At 44.1% G+C, this 21,332-nt stretch overlaps 1 protein-coding gene across 2 annotated transcripts in view; it reads left to right on the forward strand.

The window, feature by feature from the left end:
• LOC144791027 (proto-oncogene Mas-like) overlaps positions 1-21,332 on the forward strand; it is a 170,126-nt gene that overhangs the window by 107,503 nt on the left and 41,291 nt on the right. The window lies entirely within an intron of this gene.

Here is a 21,332-nt window from a genome sequence, read left to right on the forward strand (position 1 = left end):
TTCTTAGTGTGTGGGTGTGTGCGTATGTGGGTGTGTGTGTGGGTGTGTGTGTGTGTTTTTCCTTGCGTTCATGTGAGTGTGTATGAGAGACAGAGATAGAGACGTCAAATTTTCCAATGCAAACACAGGATCTCAGGAAGCCTATCCCTAGGGCTCAGCAGACAACACGTCAGCAACATCTATAGATCAAAAGCACATCCTTCACAGGACCACGCGCAAACGTTGCTCCCCTGCATACCTGGAACTGCAAGTCATAGCAGCATCAGAAAATCCACCATGACAAATCTAGAGCAGTGCCTGATAATTGAATGACAGATGTTTATTTTGATATCTGTTTCAACAGTCCATTGTTTCTTTAACTCTTGATATACTTGTCTATGTTTATTTATGTTCATTAAGTCACACCTACAGTGCTCTAATACCTTTGGGTCATGTTCGCACTTTATAAAACCCTCTAAATAAAATAAATAAATGAGAAAGGAAGGATTTGTGTTAAAGTGCACATGTCTGTATTGTCAATCTTGTCTGTTTCAGTTTGTGGCAGGGCGGTTTTGCATTTCTCTCTCTGTGTGAGTATTATCTTTTCAAATAGTGGGTTGCAGGTGCTTTAATTTGGGTATGGGGAGGAGTCTGCCAGATTTCACAAGGAATGTTTACATACACACAGACAAAAAAATGCATACACACTCTCACCCTCTCTGTTTTCTAAGTCCTCAAAAATATTGGTTATTTTACAAAATATTGTGTTTTCACGCTTAGCACTCTTACCATTCTGCATTCCTCTTCCCTTCCACTGCCCCGTAGGCCCCCGTCATGCACCCTCCTTCTAGTATAATGTATTTAAACATTATATGCCAGCCTGACTGTTGGAAAATCTGAAGCTCACCCGACCCCATCTTACTGACCAAGCTAAGCCCCTGTGTACATCTGAATATAAGTGATATTTCAATGTGATGTTGGTTTGTGTGTAGTGGTCATGTGGGCCTGTTTCCCGGCATTTATGATTGGTATATCACTGTGCCTATTCATATGTGTATTTGAGTGATTACACAGTGTCTGTATGACCCCTCCTAGTGGCTCTTTCCATGTGTGTTTATCTTTCTACAAGTATGTGGTTTAAAGTTTGAATGAGTGCCTGGGGCCGGGTATGGCATTCTAAATATTTGTTGATGTGCCTATGCAGTTATTATTAAAGAAGGTTTGTGCTATGCACTCTAGAAAAAATATAGGAGGTTGTTTTGTTTTATATTACGGAATGTCCTCATGAGTACACATGGTTTATTCCGGTTGGCTTTGCCATTATTGTGACGAAGAACCTGTCCTATTGTGGTCCTGAAAGAACTGAATCTCAATTTGAATTCCATGTATGTTTTAAAAAGAGAGCTGTTTTTGATTCTTTGACCACTGCAAAAAGCTACTGTAATTGCCCCTGGTGGGGGGAAGTTTCTCCAATCAGTGGCCTGAAAGAGGCGACCCCATCAACATTCTTTCTGAAGTGATTGGCCGACCCTGGTTTAGGAGATGACACCATCCTTGCAGAGAATGGTTGCAGGGACACCCACTTTAATATGTGATTGAGAGGACAATATTTCTTCCCCTAAGGTTATCAGATGACTTAATGTGAAGTTGGCAATTTAGGGCCAGATGTAGGTAAATACCATTTACCGATTCTAAAATACAGAATTTTACCGATTCGGTATTTTAGAATCGGTAAATGGTATGTAGGTATTCATTCGGTAATTTTTACCGAATCTGTCAAATTCGGTAAATACCGATTCGGTATTTACAAATTCGGTATTCCCAGTTCATTCCTATGGGCCTTAGGAATTAATGGGGAATACCGAATCGGTAAATACCGAATCAGTAAGAGGGGGAAGACCTACAAGGGTGGCAGGGTGTCACATTGACACCCTGTTGCACCCCTGAATAGTGCATGGGTTCACATGTGGCACACATACATGCCCTAAGTGCATGAATGTCTGCCACATGGCACTGTTAAAAAAGCACAAAATTGCTTTATTAACGGTTTCCGTTATTTACCACCAACTTGTAGTTGGTGGTAAATAACGATTCCTTACAAGTGAAAAGCACTCACTTGAATGCTTCCTACATTAAGGATTCAGTAATTTACCGAATCGGTATTTAAGAATTCGGTAATTTATCGATTCCTTAAATTACCGATTCAGTAAATTACCGAATCCTTAAATTAGGCCCCTTTATCTCAAATGCCTAATACCGGTCGGTAACGGCCAAAATTCGGTACTTTCAGTATTAGGTATCTACATTATTACAGTATTAGGCTATCTACATCTGGCCCTTAGTTATTTAGATGTAGGGCCAGATGTAGGTAATTCCGATTTACCTACTCTTAAATACCGAATCATACCGATTCGGTATTTAAGAGTAGGTAAATTGGAAGTAGGCAGATGTAGGTAATTTTAATCTTACAATTACCGATTCTGTAAGATTCGGTATTTACCGATTCGGTAAATACAGAATCGGTATTTCCCATTGATTCCTATGGGCCTTGAAGCCCATAGGAATCAATGGGAAATACCGATTCGGTATTTACCGAATCAGTAAATACCGAATCCTGGCAGGGGGAACGGGGTGTCACTTTGACACCCTGTAGCACCCCAATTGCAGGCCCTTAGGGCATGTCTGTGTGCCACATGGCATAGGTGTACATGCACAGATGTGCATGTACACTGGAATTCGGTATTTTACCACCCATTAGGATTTGGTGGTAAAATAAGAAATCCTAAGGGCCTGTGGCACTGCAAACTGTGCCACCTACATATGGATTAACAGAATCGGTATATTTACCAATTCGGAAAAATACCGAAGTGGTAAATTTACCGAATCGGTAAATATACAGATTCTGTAAATTCCGAGGCATCTACATGTCAAAAGCCAAATACCGGTCGGTAACGGCCGAAATCGGCCGTTACCGACCGGTATTTGGCTACCTACATCTGGCCCTTAATTTGAACTTATACACAGAGCCGGCAAGTCAGTCAATGTTACATTGATTTGCAATAGGTAGAGAAACCATTAAACAAATATTTTATAAGTGAAATATAAGACTGTAAATTTACATTGTGAAACCGGTCTTCCTACAATTTTTAAGGCAGATTGTCATGGGTTTTTCTCCTCTTTCATCATAAGGGTTTAACCAGGCTTAGGAACATCAGTTCCAATGTGGTCATGGTGCTGCTTCTGGTTGACCTTACCAGATATAAGACACATGTCTCATGAGCATACGGTTAAGCCTAACAAAAGTTAAGCAATGGTCATGGGGGGAGTGGCTTACCCACTGTTGTGGGTACTGACTGTTTGGGCGGCCCCACGGCCGAACAAAGCAGTCATGCGCACTCACCCTTTTTCTCTGTGTAGGCTGCTGAATGCAGCCTACACAGAGAAAGTGGCCCGGCTGGGGCGCTCTCCGCTGTGCCTCACCAATCACAATGCTGCCATTGCAGCGTTGTGATTGGCTTGGGTAGGGGAGGGAGGCTTCCTGCTGGTTGCTTCCTGCAGGGGCGGCTCTAGGCTCATGGTGGCCCTGGGCTGGGAGCGTAGGTAGGAGGCCCGGAAGAGGGGGTCCGGGCGGGGCGGAGCGCGCAGGCCAGTAAAGAGGGGAGGGGGTCAGGGTGTTTAGAAGTGGAACAGAGCCGGAGGCCGCCAAATCCCTGCCAGGGGCCACCACGCAAATATGTATCCATCCTCAGAGGATTAATATATTAAGGATATATATTGGTGTGGTGGCCCCTGGGGTTTTGTGGCCCTGTGCAGGTGCACCGCTTGCACATGCCTAAAGGGTATGTTTTATTTTTATTTTTTAGTTCACCACCCGCGCCCCTTCCCCCCCCTTCCCTCTGGCGAGCATGCAGGCCTTGAATGCTTGGTCCCTGGCTCAAATCATGTACACTGGCCAAATAATATTGTAGAAGAAGCCACGAGGACACCATAATGGTATGATTTGCAGAGGTGCAGGGGATTGCTGTTGGGCTTCTCTCTATTTTATAAGCGCAGACCCATCAGGTATTTAGGAAATATACGGTTCACAGAAAAAATAAGACATCAAATATCTAATGTTTACATTTACTGACATTATGCAATGCACATGCAAATCCTTTCCGTTCATTAATAACGGTATATATTTTACAATGGAAGGAGTGTATTGTATAGGCTTTTATTTATTTTTTTTTGCAGAGTTTTATATAGCGCGAACTAGACCCGAACTGAATCAGGTATCAGAGCGCTTTGCATAGCACCAGTTATGTTACATGAGGACACTCATTCATTTTAGGCACGGGGAGATTAAGTGATTTGCCCAGAATCACAGGTTTTTGACGTCGTTACCGAGACTTGAACCCAGATCCGGAGGTCCGAGGTCGAGCGCCCTAGCCGTTAAATAAAAGAATATGATGAGCTCTTCAGAGAGATTTGATCGCTTTCTCGCCTGGAACTGGACAATAACAGCCAGAACAAATGACTTCTCAGGACAGCTTATAAAACTGGGTTAACTTGTGGTGTGAAATGGCTTGGTGCCCTCGAATATCTGCTGCCAATCAGATTATATTCAGGACTTTCTGGAGCTCTAGTCTGTTACACTGTAATTTGTAATTTTAGAGCAGCGATTACCCGTTGATAGAGCCTCACACGTATTTTTCACAATATTTAATTTCCCAATTAAATGACCTCTATAGTAAGAGTACTGTGAAATATATGTTGTATTTTGCATATATGTATAGTACGACTATTAAGCTTTTACAGATAAACGATTTACACCGGATCAACCACTATGCAGCGAAACCTGGGAATTATGGCTTGCCCGTGAAGGCAATCAATCCTCATATATGGCTAATCATTCAATTATTATAATGAATTTACAACAATTGTAAGCAGTAATGAAAACATACTGGTGGTGTGTAATAAAGATGTGAGTAGCTATGCATGTCCTACTGTGTATTCAGGTGGCGATAATAAATCTAAGCCCGTCTGCAGTCTATGACCAGATACTGTATATACTTTCATTTTTCCCTGCTTAAAGAAGTCAGTAGATTATTTTCATATTACCGTAAACGGCTGTCCAGGATCGCACTACGCAAGATCGTGAAACTTTAGCATAACTTTATCTACGTTAGTGTAATATTTCGATTCATACCGATACATTGTTGCTTTATTGGTGTTGACTACCTATGAAAAGAATATCAAAGAAAGCATCTTTTACATTATTTACTTTCCCTGTTCACTCAGGAACCCTGAGCATTCACTGGCACTTAGCACTGACTGGTCCTCAAAACCCCTTAAATCAACAAGGGTATTAATATTCCTGCGCTAGGTATTTTTTTGAAAGGCTTAACTTTTTACCCTTTTCGAAGTAAATGCGCAGCCTAAGCTGCATAGTCTTGCAAAAGCGCTACATCTTCTGTTTGTGTTTCCTCGCCTCAGAATATTTTATCGTGGAGATGATCCGAGCAGACTTGGGGGGGGGGGGAGGAGGGAGGGGGGGAGGGGGGAGGCGAGACACCTAAATGGTATGCTAGCCCTGTGGTAAATAAATAAATAATACCTCTATTTTTGACTGGATATAACAATAACAGATAGCTCAATAAATAAGAGTCAAGATTCGAGGTAGTAGGTGTTTGCAGGTTTTAATACAGCATAAAGGACAGGAACAGGACAACCTGCACGGGCAAGATCTGGGATGGCTAGCCAACAGGGGGGCCCCGACAGCTGTCGGGCAGGAGCTGGAATGAGCGCGCTGGCTTTTAGTAACAGTACACAAGTATATATAGTTAAAACAATTGCATTACAGTACATACAGTAGGCGTAACAGTGGGTGGGGCCTGTAACAGTCGCGAAAGATAAGGGTGAAAGTAGGTGTAACAAGAGGCGTGTACATAGACATGTGATGTAAACGTAACAGAATATGTCATAAATGGGGCGGAAACATGGAGGGGGCTACCTAAGGAGCCGGGACCTCTAACCTAGTGGTGCGCGCAAGCTGGCAATGACGTGTAACTAGGGAAAAGCTGGGGGCTATGACTTTTGTGCTAGAAGGGGAGACTACAGTCTGGAGAGTCAGAGCGACATGTACCTAAACACTATCTAGTATCTGATGTTTAGAGAACATGTTGATAGAATCCAAAAGTTATCAGGGCAAAGGCTAACAGACACTAAGACTGGTGCATGCATTATTCTACATGTAGTGTGTGTTGAGGAATATTAAATGACCATAAATACAGTATTTCTCTTACATGGAGACGTAAAGGCTAGACGATGACTGAAACTATTGATGCGATTCAGTAGCTTAGGAATGCAGAGAAGGAGGGCTGGACTGATAACTAGAATCATAACATACTCTTGGCAGACTGGCAGGCAGAGCCAGGCCGAGCCGGGCACTGTGAGGCAGGAAGTAAGTGAAGGGTCAGGGATACAGGTGGGGGCTGTATCGCTCCTCAGCGAGGGTTCAGGAGACAGGAGCTGAATCTGAGTCCGGGCCCTTTTGAGGCCTAGAAACGGGGATTTTCAATGAAATAACGTGCACACTGAGAAACGTGGCAATGTAGCTTTACATAGGCCTAATACTCGTAGCTTTCACGAGAACTGGAAACTGGCATACTAGAGATGGACACAACTGTAATTGCGTCTTTAATCGATCATGGGGAATACATATGCATATTAATCATGCACATATAACATAAGATGGGGAACACGTAGGGACACAGAACATGGCAAAATTTACTTTTCCACATTCCCTCCTTGTCACTACGTTTCCATCAGGAAACATCAATATTCATGATACCATCTATCATTTCGTACAGTATCATTTGCTCGTCTCGAATTTTCTGGGAACAGGATTTAGGACGGGACTTGGGACTAGGAATACAAGAGGTAGCACAAATGCCGCAAATCGCAGGGCCACATTGTATACAGAGGCAGCAACTGAATATGATCGCTACTGCAATACCTAGAAATGACAATACTTTCCATCCCCAGGCAGAAATTGTACTCCAAAACCAACCGGACCATGTCCAGGTGCCTGGATTCTGGTGTAACTGATGGGCAATTTTATGAAGTCTGGTTATAGCTGAATAAACAGACGGCGCGTTATTTGGAATGAAAATGCAGCAACTAGATCCGATGACTCTACATGCTTCTCCTCTATCGGCCAGTATGACGTCAAGAACGAGACGATTTGGAGCACGACAAATCTCATAGCAGATTGCTCTTCGGTTAAGTTACCTAGAGCAGAAGCAGTCTCATTAACTACTGCTTCAAGGGTTCTGGTCAATCTACGTATTAACTTACTATTCTGGATAGGTCCTATAAAGAAGAAGAATCCTCTATTGAAATCCGTATATTGTTCTAGAGCAGTTTCAGTTTGATCGACAATCGGGGACTCGATTTCCCTTTTATGTCTAATGTGTACTAGAAGTGTGTTTCTGTGATAATCGGACGGGGCTAGGAAAACTGGTGGCAGTAGGAAGGCAATGTAACAGGTTCCCTCCCAATCGAGGGGCAGACGAACATATGCGGTCTGACCACAAACAAAATAAGAATGACGTGAAGCTTTAAAAATAGATTTCCCACTGTCACTATACTCGACAATAGTAGTACAATCACTATGTCCTACATGTACGGAACCGTTATTTCGGACACATAATTCGCCTTTGACTGGTAATACTGAAATAGCAGGTAAGTCTGGAGTAGGATCAGACTGAACATTCAGGACCATAAAATTCGAAGAATAATTACCTAAATTATAAACTTCATTTTCTAGATCTAACCCTGTTCTGTGGGGAAGACCTTGCTTGTCTGGAAAACATGTACTGTTCAGAAGGGACATATCATTTGAAGATGACGTTAACGTGGACCATGCTCCACATGAACCATTATGTGAAAACGGATAAGGAAACAGTGGCAGAACTCCCTTCGGTGTCTGGAAAGGGGGGAGTCGACCACACACCCAACAATTAGTGGCATTGCTGGTCTGGTGTGAATAATGTAACATGCGGATAAATGAATTGTTGCGCATAGCAAGACGATAGGATAGTTCGTGAGGAGGCAGATCACTAAACGTGTGCTCTACTGTAGCATTAAAAAACTTATTTACATGAGAAATTGGGAAACATAAATGAAATGCATAGCTCGTGCAGGTAATCATTAGGCTGAGAAACAATATAAAACTTAGAAAAACGATACATCGGATTGAGTTTTGACTAACTCTCTCACTATGGGGGTCTATTTCATACATGTCAGAAACCTGTCTAACCGTTTCACCTAGGGGAGGACTTAGACAATTAAACTGGCTGACTTATTTTACTAGACCGTAGCTTACTTTTATACTCCTGCTGCGGAGTTTTCTCTAACAGGGAGGGCTTGATATCAATGTCATTTGCGGGACAGTCCTTAAGAATAGTATCTTGGCAGTCTTTAAAATCTTGACAATCCTTGGAAATGTTCTTGGAAACAGCTTTTAGTCCGTGAAATGTCTTGACGTGTGACAGATGCACCCACCCCTTCCTGCCTTCCAACTTGACGGCAGTACGAGTGGTTAGAAGGACTAACTTCGGCTCCTTCCAGCGAGGCTCCAGCGGACTTGAACGATCAAAATTCCGGACGAGAACCAAGCTTCCTGGAACGATTTCATGCGGTTTCACCTCAGTATTGTCTGGAAATGCGGCGGCAACCTGTGAACGACAAGAGTGGAGGGCAGACATCAAGGAAGCTAGGTAATCTGTCAGCATATTACTGGAAACATCTGTAATACTTCGGGGTCTAGGTGTACCCCATACATTCGGGGGGCGGCCGAATACGACCTCATAAGGGGACAGACCTGATCTGGAATGTGCGACCATGCGCATATAGAACAGAGCGACTGGCAGGGCAACTAACCAGTCTACACCTTTTTCTTGACAGATTTTGGCAATGCGGATTTTCAAGGTTTGATTATGTCTCTCTACGAGACCGGCTGCTTCTGGATGGCGTACACAATGGAACTTCCACTGGTACCCTAACAACAGGGAAACGTGCTTCATTAATTCAGATGAGAAGGGCTGGCCGTTATCAGAATATACGACCCTTGGGAGTCCATAACGGGGGAAATATTCACGAACCAGCTGCTTGGCAGTGGTCGCGGCTGTGTAATCTGGGACTGGATATGCTTCTGTCCACCTGGACAAAGCGCATACAACTACAAGGACATACTTGAAACCTCGACATCGCTCCATCTGAATGTAATCCATCTGGAGGACTTCAAAAGGGTGGTCAGGGGGCTGGAATCCACCTTGTTCCACCGGGACACTTTTACCTGGATTGAACTGGCAACATATCATACAGGTACGGACTTTCTGCTTGGCTGCAGCTCGTAAATGCTTGTTGAACCAAATGTTCTGGATACTGTCTAACATGGCTTTTTCTCCTAAGTGTGCAGGACTATGTGCGGTATTGATAATGACTTGAACCATTGAGTCGGGGAGAAACCATGTGGCTTTTCCCTTCGTCAACCATCCCTGATCTGTCTGGACCCCTCCTTGTTCGGACCATTTCTTGATTTCTTCGGGAGTAGCATGTAACTGGATATCTATGACATCTTGAGTAGGGTCCTTAACTGTCATACAAGTAGTCTGATCTGGAGTGGATGTCGGTGTCTTGTTAACTGGTATGTCTGGAGTCTGTGCTGTAAGCTTGGCTGTTCGATCTGCTAGATCATTTCCTTGGGAAATAATGTCAGTGACTTTCGTATGTGCTTTGCACTTCATGATAGCGATAGCTGTTGGTAAATGTATTGCATCTAACAGGGCCTGAATAAGGAAACCATGCTGAATCTTGGTTCCATGAGAAGTCATGAAACCTCTCTCCTGCCAGAGCACTCCGAAGTCGTGTACGACTCCGAATGCGTAGCGTGAATCTGTGTAAATATTAACTTTCAGGTTCTTGGCACGTATGCAGGCTTGTGTCAGAGCAACTAGCTCTGCTGCCTGAGCAGACAGGGTGTCAATACGGTGTGTTTCAATAACTTCAGTGTCAGTAGTCACTGCATACGCGGCTACTAGTTCTCCTGTACTCGTTCTCATACATGAACCATCCACATAAAGTGTCAGGTCAGGATCTGGTAATGGAATATCTGTCAGATTTTGTCTTGGCTTAGTCATAGTGTTAACAACTTCCACACAGTCATGTGTGGCAGGACCGGAAGTAACTGACGGTAACAGTGTAGCAGGATTCAGAACATTGCAGCGTCTGATTTCTATGTGAGGCTGGAACAGTGTCAGTTCATAACCTGTCAAGCGTGCAATTGTCAAGTGCTGAGTCTGTGTTCGGTTTAAAAGAACTTCCACGGAGTGTGGAACTTGTACTGTCAAGGAATGTCCTAATACTATGGAATCACTTTGTCTGATAGCTAGTGCTGTGGCTGCAACTGACTTGAGGCACGCAGGCAGAGCCTGGGCTACAGGATCTAGTGTGCTCGAAAAATAAGCACAGGGCTTGTATTGTCCTGCTTGATCTTGTGTAAGAACAGATAATGCTGTACCATCACGTTCTGTGACAAAAAGTGTAAAAGGCTTATCGTAGTTCGGTGTAGCTAGGACAGGAGCTTGGCATAAGGCTTTCTTTAACTCATTGAAACTAAGTGTATGTTCAGATGTCCAAGGGAGGACAGTCGATACGGCTGCCTCCTGTGTCGTTAACTGTATTAATGGCTTGGCTAGAAATGCATACTGAGGAATCCATTGTCTGCAATAAGAAGTAAGGCCGATAAAAGCACGTACCTCCTTCTGGGTCTTGGGCTGAGGAAGACTCGCTATTAACTGGATACGATCGGGTGTCAACTGCCTACCCCACTTGGACAGTAAGTGGCCTAAGTAGATCACTTGCTGGACACAGAATTGAAGCTTCGAAGGGGACACCTTGTGCCCCATCTCGGCTAGGAAATACAGGACTGTAAGCGATGCTCGCTCGCAAGCATGTTCAGAACGGGCTGTGATCAGTAGATCATCGACATACTGGAGCAGGGCAGTGTCAGTTGGCATGTGAATATTGTCTAGTTGTCTCTTAAGTGCTTGACTGTAAATGCTAGGACTTTCTGTGAAACCTTGAGGAGCTCGTGTGAATTTATAGCTCCTTCCATTTAAACAAAAACCGAAAAGGTACTGGCTGTCTGGATGAATGGGGACACTGAAAAATGCATTCTTGAGGTCTATTACTGTAAAAAATATTGCCTCAGAATCAATGGCTGTCAATAGGGATGAGATATCTGGAACAACTGGATACTGGGGAATGATAAATTTATTGAGTTCTCGAAGATCAATCACTAATCGATATACTGGGGGTGCATTTAAATCAGTACGTTTCATGACTGGAATGATAGGAGAATTACATACATTGGAGTCAGTTTCTACAACTACTCCTTGAGCAATAAGCTCGTCAATAATTTTGGATAAGGCTGCTACAGCCTCAGGTGGCAATCTGTACTGTCTGATTCGTGGCAAGACTATACCTTGCTTGAGAGTCACACGATGGGGTGTGATTTGCATGAAACCAACATCAGTTGGACCTTGCGCCCATAGATGCTGCGGAACATTAGACAATCTCGGATCAAAATCTCGTAAAACATAGTGACCCTTGAAGTCACGTAAAAACAAACGTATTCCCTCTGGGGAACAGCAAATAACTGCACCTAATTCTTTCAGTGTCTTAATGCCTAACAAATTTTCTGGACATGACTTCGTAAGCAATAGATCAGTAGTTCGGGACAATGGACCTACTTCTAGAGTAACTGGTTTGGAAATCTCGTTAACAATTGGCTTTCCTGAAAATCCAAGGGAAACATTTCTAGAGCCTGAGAGCGGAGCCCCTGGAACCTCGTCGTGACTAATGGTCGTCCTACTTGCCCCTGTATCAATCAGAAACTTTCTGTCTTTCCCTAAGACTTGACTATGAACATAGGGACCTTCTTGATCTACAGGAATCTCGATGAGAGGCAAGCCTACCTCCCTCTCTAGGCTGTTTCATGAATACGCTTGATACTCTGGATACTCTGTCTGTGCATACTGGTACATCTGCTGTGTAACATGTTGTGTTGCAGCGATAGGCTGCGGTGCTGGAACTGTCTGTTGTGCATTCTGTGGCTGAGAAGTCTGTGAAACTTGTTCTTGTCTAGGCGGACGTGGTCTTTCTTTAGTTTTACCAGTGGCTATGTTGTGTTTCAGAACTGCACACTCGTTTATAAAATGACCTGGCTGTTTACAATAATTGCATGTCCCTTTAACGGGAGCTGCAGGATGACTGGCTTGATTCGGACCCCTCTTCTGACTGTCTTGAGGGACAGATTGTGCAACTAGTACTTTCATTTTCGTGTCTTTCATACGTCTTCTCTCGTGTTCTTGCTCTTCTCTGATTCTATTCTGGTGATACTGGAGCATCTGGAGCATTTGGGACGGGGTACTAGCTTGCCAAGTACTTTCGACTTTCAAAACTCGATTTTTAACTTGTGGACTTGAATTCTCGACTAATTTAGTAACAAAAAGATGAGGGTATGACTCGCTACTCGTCTTGAGACCACTGTTAATGCTAAAGCATTTCTCGAATCTAGAATAAAAATCACTAGTGTCTTCGTCTTGTTTCTGTTTACAGGCTGAGATTGCATCCCAGTCTTCCTTTTTAGTGGCTAATAATCTAGGTAAAACTTGTATCAATAATTCTGGTAATTCTTTACATTTGTCTCCAAGACCGGTACCTGGTACTCGTATCTTATCTTCAGCTTCTAGAGCTGTCCAATCGATCTTTTTCTCTCCCACCTCCCAATCCTTTTCCTTGAGTTTTTCATATATGCCTGCAGGCAACAGGACTTTTAGCATTTTAATAATATCTGGATACGTGTATTCTCCCATACGGAGCATGTCTTTTAATTCTCGGTGGAACCCTGCTGGATCTTTGTCGTGACAGGGAATTAATTTCTTCATTTCTAAGAGTTCCATCTTGGTAACTGGGGTGTAAACAAATACTCGTTGCATTTCACCATCTGGTGTCCTAACTGGGTGTACTTCTCGTAACGGATGCTGTCTATCTATGTAAAACGGTTTACTTTCTGGAGGTGAGACATGAACAAAATGCGGATTTAAAAACGTTCTATATTTGTGGCGCTGTTCTAGAATGACACTAATTAAATCGGTACCTAAACCTTTCCATCTATACTGGAGTAACTCGTTCAGGACATCATGTAACGGACCTGGATCAGAATGTTGACCCTCATACAGCGTAATGAGGTGCTGGATCATATACATACCCACCAGTCGCTGCTCGGCTGGGGGCAATTTCAGAAACATTTGTGCCACTATTTCGTCTGGAAAAGTGGTAGAATCAGTAATCCATCGGACTGCTGATCGGGCTAGTTCTTGTTCATGCATAGTACTTAATTCACTATAACCGATTCGTGATTTCAGAATTTGATCGGTAGCTTGAAATACTTGTTCTAGAGAACCTTGTTCTGGTGCTGGAAGAAGAAAAACTTTCTTGTGTTCTAGGCGTAAATGTCGGTCTAGAATTCTAGATTTACCTACATACGCTATTCTGGCGGTATTCTCGTCGTCTACCTCTTCAGTAGAAGAGTCATTTTCTTTCTCGCTTACTTGTGCTTCTTTGCGTTGTTCGTGTAACCTTATTATTTCTTTACGTATTTTCTTGTACATACTCTCTATACTATTGAGTGTCTTGTGCTTACCCTCGGCTATATTATCACTCCACTTTGTCAAAATTTTCATTTCGGTCGGATCTTTAGTCGGGGAATCTTGTTCCCTAATTAAACAATTGATCAGAAACTTTAATAACATCAACTGGATCTCAGCTTTCCTGAGAGACATGACTTCAGCAATACTTTCTGGATCTTGTCCTGTACGAATGAATGAGGAGCGATACATTCTGTCTAGATCTTCTTTCATATTCGGTAGGGTGACCAAATACTCGGACACCTGTCTTATACGTACGGAATATATAACCATACTATCCTCGCCTGGGACTGGATCATAACAGCATTCAGTAAGAAGTCGCCTGATTTCTGCAATGGACTTATATTTAGGCGTACGCTGTAACGCACGTTCATGTAACTCGACTGCTCCTAAACGTCTACTTGGCGGCGGGGTACCAGGAGGACCTCCTCCCGCGGCCCCTAAACTGGAATCGTCGACTGATACTCTTCGTGCTGGCAGAGTGACTGATGTGGCGGGAATTTGTACTACGGGCTGGACCGGGGGTGCCGTAACAGGTACTGCAACAGGTGCCCCGGTGGCTGGAGGATCATGAATTACATTATTCACAGGAGCTGGTGGAACAGGATTTGCATTTTCTGGGACTGTGTCGTCCAAATAGGACGAGAGAAAAATATCAGCTGCGGTCGGTTTGTGACGTAGCTTGGTCGGAACTAAGGGTGGCGGGAAATTACTGGATGCCTCCGGGGTTGCTTTTGGCAAGCCCTCGGCAAGAAGAGGATACATACCCTTAATGTGGGCATTCCTCTGTCTGTCTGACTGTTCGGTTTTAACTCGTTCACCTATTTCGATTAGTTCCTTTTCTTGGGCTTTTTCTAAGGATTCTCTACTTAATTCTGACTTTCTGATTTCTTTTTCGGTTCTTTTATGAGATTCTTTGCGCCATAACTCGATGGCATCTTTCTGTGACTGTCTGGCTTTCTTTTTCCATAATACTTCTTCTACTCGCATGATGCACTCGGCATCCCATGTACCCGATACGGGCCATCTGTACTTTTCTTCTAACTGTTTGGTGTACTCCACCCATAAATCTAGATATAATATGGCACTTATGCCATGCTTTTGATACATAAAATGACCTGGACTGTCCCTAGGCGGGACAGGAACTGCTTCATCTAACAGACCTTTTCTAGTTTTTAACTGACGTAACTTGGAAAACAATGGCATGACTGGGCTGGAGTCTAGACACAATACAATACACAATGAACACGATAATTACACCACTTTCATACCACGACATTGAAATACATGAATGACATTTAGGATAACAGTTCGGACAAAACACTACCTGGAATACTGAAAACAGAATACATGAATTTCTCGAGAACAGAACGGACTAGAACAGAAACTAGATGCACTGCTAAAACAGTACGAAACTTACCGGTCTCATAAAGAGACACGTCAGGACCCGCATCCACCTAAGTGGACACTTCGTGTTGGATCTGTGTACCCCAAACCCACGGACCAGAGACAATGCAATTGACCCTGTCTAGATACTACCCCAGCAACGGTACTCACCGGGCAGCAAGAACGGAAGGCCTCGGACTGGACTGGACTGCTTCGACGCCGGACGGACGAACTTCGGACTTCTGTTACGGGTGGGCCTCCGGATACCTCGGACCTTGGACTCTCGGCTTGGACTCTGGTCGGGACTCGCCGCGTTCCTCCACCGCCTCGTCTGGATGCTGGACCGCAACCTCCGTCTCCTCCGTGGGCCTGAGGGATACTTGAAGCAGAAATATCTGCACGTGCACGGTATGGTTCCGTCACGGCTGCAGAGGATCAGGGGGCTTGCGTGGCTTCTCCGGCGCGTGGGGAAAGGGCAAGTCCCTATTCGGGCGCCATTATGTGGTAAATAAATAAATAATACCTCTATTTTTGACTGGATATAACAATAACAGATAGCTCAATAAATAAGAGTCAAGATTCGAGGTAGTAGGAGTTTGCAGGTTTTAATACAGCATAAAGGACAGGAACAGGACAACCTGCACGGGCAAGATCTGGGATGGCTAGCCAACAGGGGGGCCCCGACAGCTGTCGGGCAGGAGCTGGAATGAGCGCGCTGGCTTTTAGTAACAGTACACAAGTATATATAGTTAAAACAATTGCATTACAGTACATACAGTAGGCGTAACAGTGGGTGGGGCCTGTAACAGTCGCGAAAGATAAGGGTGAAAGTAGGTGTAACAAGAGGCGTGTACATAGACATGTGATGTAAACGTAACAGAATATGTCATAAATGGGGCGGAAACATGGAGGGGGCTACCTAAGGAGCCGGGACCTCTAACCTAGTGGTGCGCGCACGCTGGCAATGACGTGTAACTAGGGAAAAGCTGGGGGCTATGACTTTTGTGCTAGAAGGGGAGACTACAGTCTGGAGAGTCAGAGCGACATGTACCTAAACACTATCTAGTATCTGATGTTTAGAGAACATGTTGATAGAATCCAAAAGTTATCAGGGCAAAGGCTAACAGACACTAAGACTGGTGCATGCATTATTCTACATGTAGTGTGTGTTGAGGAATATTAAATGACCATAAATACAGTATTTCTCTTACATGGAGACGTAAAGGCTCGACGATGACTGAAACTATTGATGCGATTCAGTAGCTTAGGAATGCAGAGAAGGAGGGCTGGACTGATAACTAGAATCATAACATACTCTTGGCAGACTGGCAGGCAGAGCCAGGCCCTGTGAGGCAGGAAGTAAGTGAAGGGTCAGGGATACAGGTGGGGGCTGTATCGCTCCTCAGCGAGGGTTCAGGAGACAGGAGCTGAATCTGAGTCCGGGCCCTTTTGAGGCCTAGAAACGGGGATTTTCAATGAAATAACGTGCACACTGAGAAACGTGTCAATGTAGCTTTACATAGGCCTAATACTCGTAGCTTTCACGAGAACTGGAAACTGGCATACTAGAGATGGACACAACTGTAATTGCGTCTTTAATCGATCATGGGGAATACATATGCATATTAATCATGCACATATAACATAAGATGGGGAACACGTAGGGACACAGAACATGGCAAAATTTACTTTTCCACAGCCCACACACACCTATCTGATTGCTTTCAGCAGAGCTGGCAGGGGCAGAATGCATTTTTACGGGAAATAAGATCTGCCTATGATTGAGAGTTGTGTACGGTAGAACTGAATAGCAAACATTAGACTTAATTTTAATATTTAACATGATTCAAATCAATAACAGACGAGGGCTATAATATTTAAGCAGGCACCCACCCGAGAGACAGAAGCCTTATAGCAAGAATATAGTGTCATGTGCACCTTTGGAAAACATCCAGCTGTTGTGATTAGCAGTCATTCTTTCAGCAGGGCAGGAGCAGGGCGCTTTTGACATAGATAAATATGAGCTTGTTCATAATGATGAAAGTCAATTTACTCGTTTTTGTCACGAGGGACCGGGGGGCATATTATCAAGGACCGGTGTTAAAATTATCGTTGTTTTATCGGCCAGAAACTCCCAATAAAATGGCGATAATGGTCTTGATAATACGCCCTTGCTAATTCCCATAGAAGCCCATGTTCTGATATTAACATGGGCTCATGTTCTGATATTAACATGGGCTTCTATGGGAGTTAACAAGGGCGTATAATCAAGCCCATTATCGCCGTTTTATCAGCAGTTTCCTGCCGATAAAACAGCAATAATTTTAACACCGGTCCTTGATAATATGCCCCCACGTTCGCTCCTATCAGCCGTTCTTCAGTGCATTTCTATAGGGTATAACATATGCATCGGCAGCACATTATTTTGTATGTGTCTACATTAGTCTATGCAAGAAAGTTAGTAGAAATGAGGGGGCATATTATCAAGCACGGTGTTAAAATTATCGCTGTTTTAGCGGCAGAAAACTCCTGCTAAAGCGGCGATAATGGGCTTGATAATATGCGCTTGAGAATTCCAATAGAAGCCCATGTTGACGCGAGAACATGGGCTTTTATTGGAATGCTCAAGGGCATATTATCAAGCCCATTATCGCCGCTTTAGCGGCAGTTTTCTGCCGCTACAACAGCGATAATTTTAACTCCGTTTCTTGATAATATGCCCATAATATTTAAATATTTGGAACTCCGGAGATAGTGAACACATTGTGCTGGCATGGGTTGAAGATAACGGCCAGGAACAAGCGAGTAGAGGCCTTAAGATGTCACAAGTATCACTGATTATAAGATTTCACACCCTGAGATAAGGTCCCAGTTCACTTTATGTTTCAGTCTTTTATCAAATGTTGACTTATCTCTTCCATAGGGTCTTGGCGCTAATTGGACTGTTGGGGAAAAAAGCCAAATATGCAGAAATTAGCCAGGTCCTCATTGCTTCATGACAATAATACAGACCTTGACGATCACAATTCAAGTTGCGCCTAGAATTCTACTGCATGTGGATAATACTGAATAAGCAGCTACCTATGTTATATGACCTCTCTTTATTAATGTAATAACTGCACTTTCACAATTGCTTTATTAACCTTCCTGCTTTCTCAAATTTGCGTGAAAATGCATCATTTGTCCACTCTTTTTTCAAACTTTTCTCCCCGTATGTTGTTCCGGCTTGCTCGCTACGCTCACCACTTTCAAATGTCACCAGCCGCCACTATGCAATTGGCTTCATTGTGTCAGAATAAAAAATTGATACTGGGCAATTAGAGGTTATTGAATGCCACTGGAACAACTGGAGTAGATCAGATCAGATCAAATTGTTGTTTATTTAGACCATAGTCTATAAACATTACCATAAAGACCTCCGGAAATCATACATTTAAAAGGTATTTAAAAGAAGATGGCCAACAATATACATACAGCAAAGTAACAAAAAAATGGTGGAGGTCTTATACAAGACCCACGAATTCCCTGACAAATTAATCGAGTCTTTTTAAACCCACATGTATTCCATTTAAAAATCTCCCAATTGCACATACAACAAGGGCTTGATCCTGATGAGTGATTCCAGAGGTGAAAAATATAGGTTTAGAAACTCTTTAGATTCGAAACATAGACAATGAAATGAAATGTGTGCCTTTTACATTTTTGTTCAACCCACATGTGCACATACCCTGCTTGTTTCTCATTATTTCTTTTATCTCTTGGGGCGGAGCTTGCCTGAGCCCAAGATGGCGGTGTAAGCCAAGAGCTCCGGCCGACCACCAAACGATACAACATTTATCCTGCATCAATCCTGGCAACTCAGCACTAAAAAGTGTCTTCCCTGGTCGCTGACACCTCACTGACCACTTTGTGCTATTTTAGGGTGCCCCACGTTGCCCTGTGACGACGCTTGGTGGAGGAAAGAGTTCTGGCCGGACGTCAAGGATCTGAGGCTGGACTGGTGATGTAGCCTGTGGAGGAGCCATACACGGACTCATCGAGGCCTCTACCAGCCCACGTGGATGGTGCTTCGGGGCAGACATGACTTGCAGTGCAGCAGACCCTCATGAGGACCCTGGAGCGATGCGGTGTGCAGATCAAAGGAAGTGTCCCACGGTGCCCGGGTGAGCGGCGTTCCCAGCAAGGCGGAGGTTAGCGCGAAGCCCCCAGTTTAGCCCCTTCTACCGATGGGTTACGAGAGCCACAAGCCTGGGCTCATTGTCTTGGTTGGTCACCAGCCCTCCTTTTGTTGGCATTTGGACATGCGTGAGCTGCTGGGGACAGTTTGCAGCAATCGGCGCTGGGCCTAACTGCGCCATTTTTTACCTGGGCCACAAGAAGCTCCACATAGTGCGAAACTTGAAGCACTGCAAGGGATAGAGTCATAGTGCACCGGCGCTGTGGTGCGGAGACTGCTCTTTGAGGTCATATGAGCGGGGTTGTCTACGTGGCGAGGGTGAACATTGTAACTACACTTGTGCCCCTTTTGCTGATGGAATATGTCAGACTCCTGAGGCGTGAGCCGGGAGCATTGATAGCGCGCTATATTAGAAATGTTGCTCTCTAATTTTACTTGTTCTCTTACTGTGTGGGGAATTTATTTTAATTACCTCTACCTCATCGCGCCGTTTTTATAAGTTGGCGCTGTTGTTGCCCTTCGGGATCCACTGCTCGGGGCAAGGAAGGGAGTGTGTCCGCCATCTTGGGTGAGGAACGACGAGATCGCAGGCTAGCATTTGCTGACGCGCCTGCCTGGCCACCTCTGGGGTTTCTATAAATGACGACAATTAGGCGCCCGTGCAGCCACCAGACTCCTGAGGCGTGAGCCGGGAACATTGATAGCGCTATATTAGAAATTTTGCTCGCTAATTTTACTTGTGCTCTTACTGTGTGGGGAATTTATTTTAATTACCTCTACCTCATCGCGCCGTTTTTATAAGTTGTTGGCGCTGTTGCTGCCCTTGGGGATCCACTGCTCGGGGCAAGGGAGGGAGTGTGTCCGCCTTCTTGGGTGAGGAACGACGAGGTCGCAGGCTAGTGTTTGCTGACTGGCCACCTCCGGGGTCCTATAAATGACGACACTTAGGCGCCCGCACAGCGGACGCATGCAGCGGGCGCACCGCTGGCACGCCAAAGGCAAGCCCGTCTGCGCCCGTCCACGCCAGGACGACGCCAGACGCCAGGACCCCTGCATCTCCCAAAGGCAACGTTCTCACGTACACCCGCGATGAACTTTTGGGTCTGGCCACTAGGTGCCCAGCAGCACTGTGGGCCTTTCAAGAGCCATACGTTGTGTGTAAACTCTGCGCCTTTAAGGTCAACTCTGAGGTGCAGGCTATTTGTCCATCTAGTTACACGAAATTTAATCTCCGTAGCTTAAATTGTCGCTCTATGGTGAGTCATTATGCAGATGTTTTTGATCTTTAATGGCTGAGGCCCCTGATGTCCTGTTTCTCACAGAAACCTGGCTGAACCAGGATACAGTGGTGGAGCCAGGGCTTGCCCTTCCTGACGGCTATACGATATATCTATACGATATATCATATCAATAGAGAGGGAATAAGGGGGGGGGCATTGCGGTGATAGCTAAAGTTACATTTGCTGTCAATTTGGCGAAGGAAGAAATTGCGGGCTGTGAGAGTGCTCTCTTTAAAATAACTTCAAGGGATTTTACTGCTTTTGGATTTTTAGCAACGTTTCAAACAACAATTAGCGGCCTTACACACTTGGTACCGATAGTGCAAAACTGCAACAGCAAATATTTGGTCAATGTTAATAAGCCACCATAGGTGATCTAAATGGGATTGAGAGGAAAAGAAGGTGTATATGAAAAAGGTGTATTTAATACTTCAAATGAAATTAAAAGGGTACAAAATAGATAGCAATGTTATAAGAAGTACATTTCATGTATGTCAGTCAAGGAAAACTTCTTTATAACAATTGTGAGCGCTTTTCTACCTATTTACAATTAGTTTACTGATCGGATAGAAAAAGCGTATGTCGACGTTTCGGTCTCTATTCTTGAGTGGTTGAGACCATCTTCATGACATGAAAATCATATCTTGAGAACCCTTCAAATTTTGGAACGAGAGTAGCATAGATACTGCAGCAATCCAGTCTTTATCGTGTTCAATAAATAGTAAACTGTCGAATATGGATGTGACTGCCTAC

Source organism: Lissotriton helveticus, chromosome 1_1, assembly GCF_964261635.1.
Source record: "Lissotriton helveticus chromosome 1_1, aLisHel1.1, whole genome shotgun sequence".
Taxonomy (NCBI): Eukaryota; Metazoa; Chordata; class Amphibia; order Caudata; family Salamandridae; genus Lissotriton; species Lissotriton helveticus.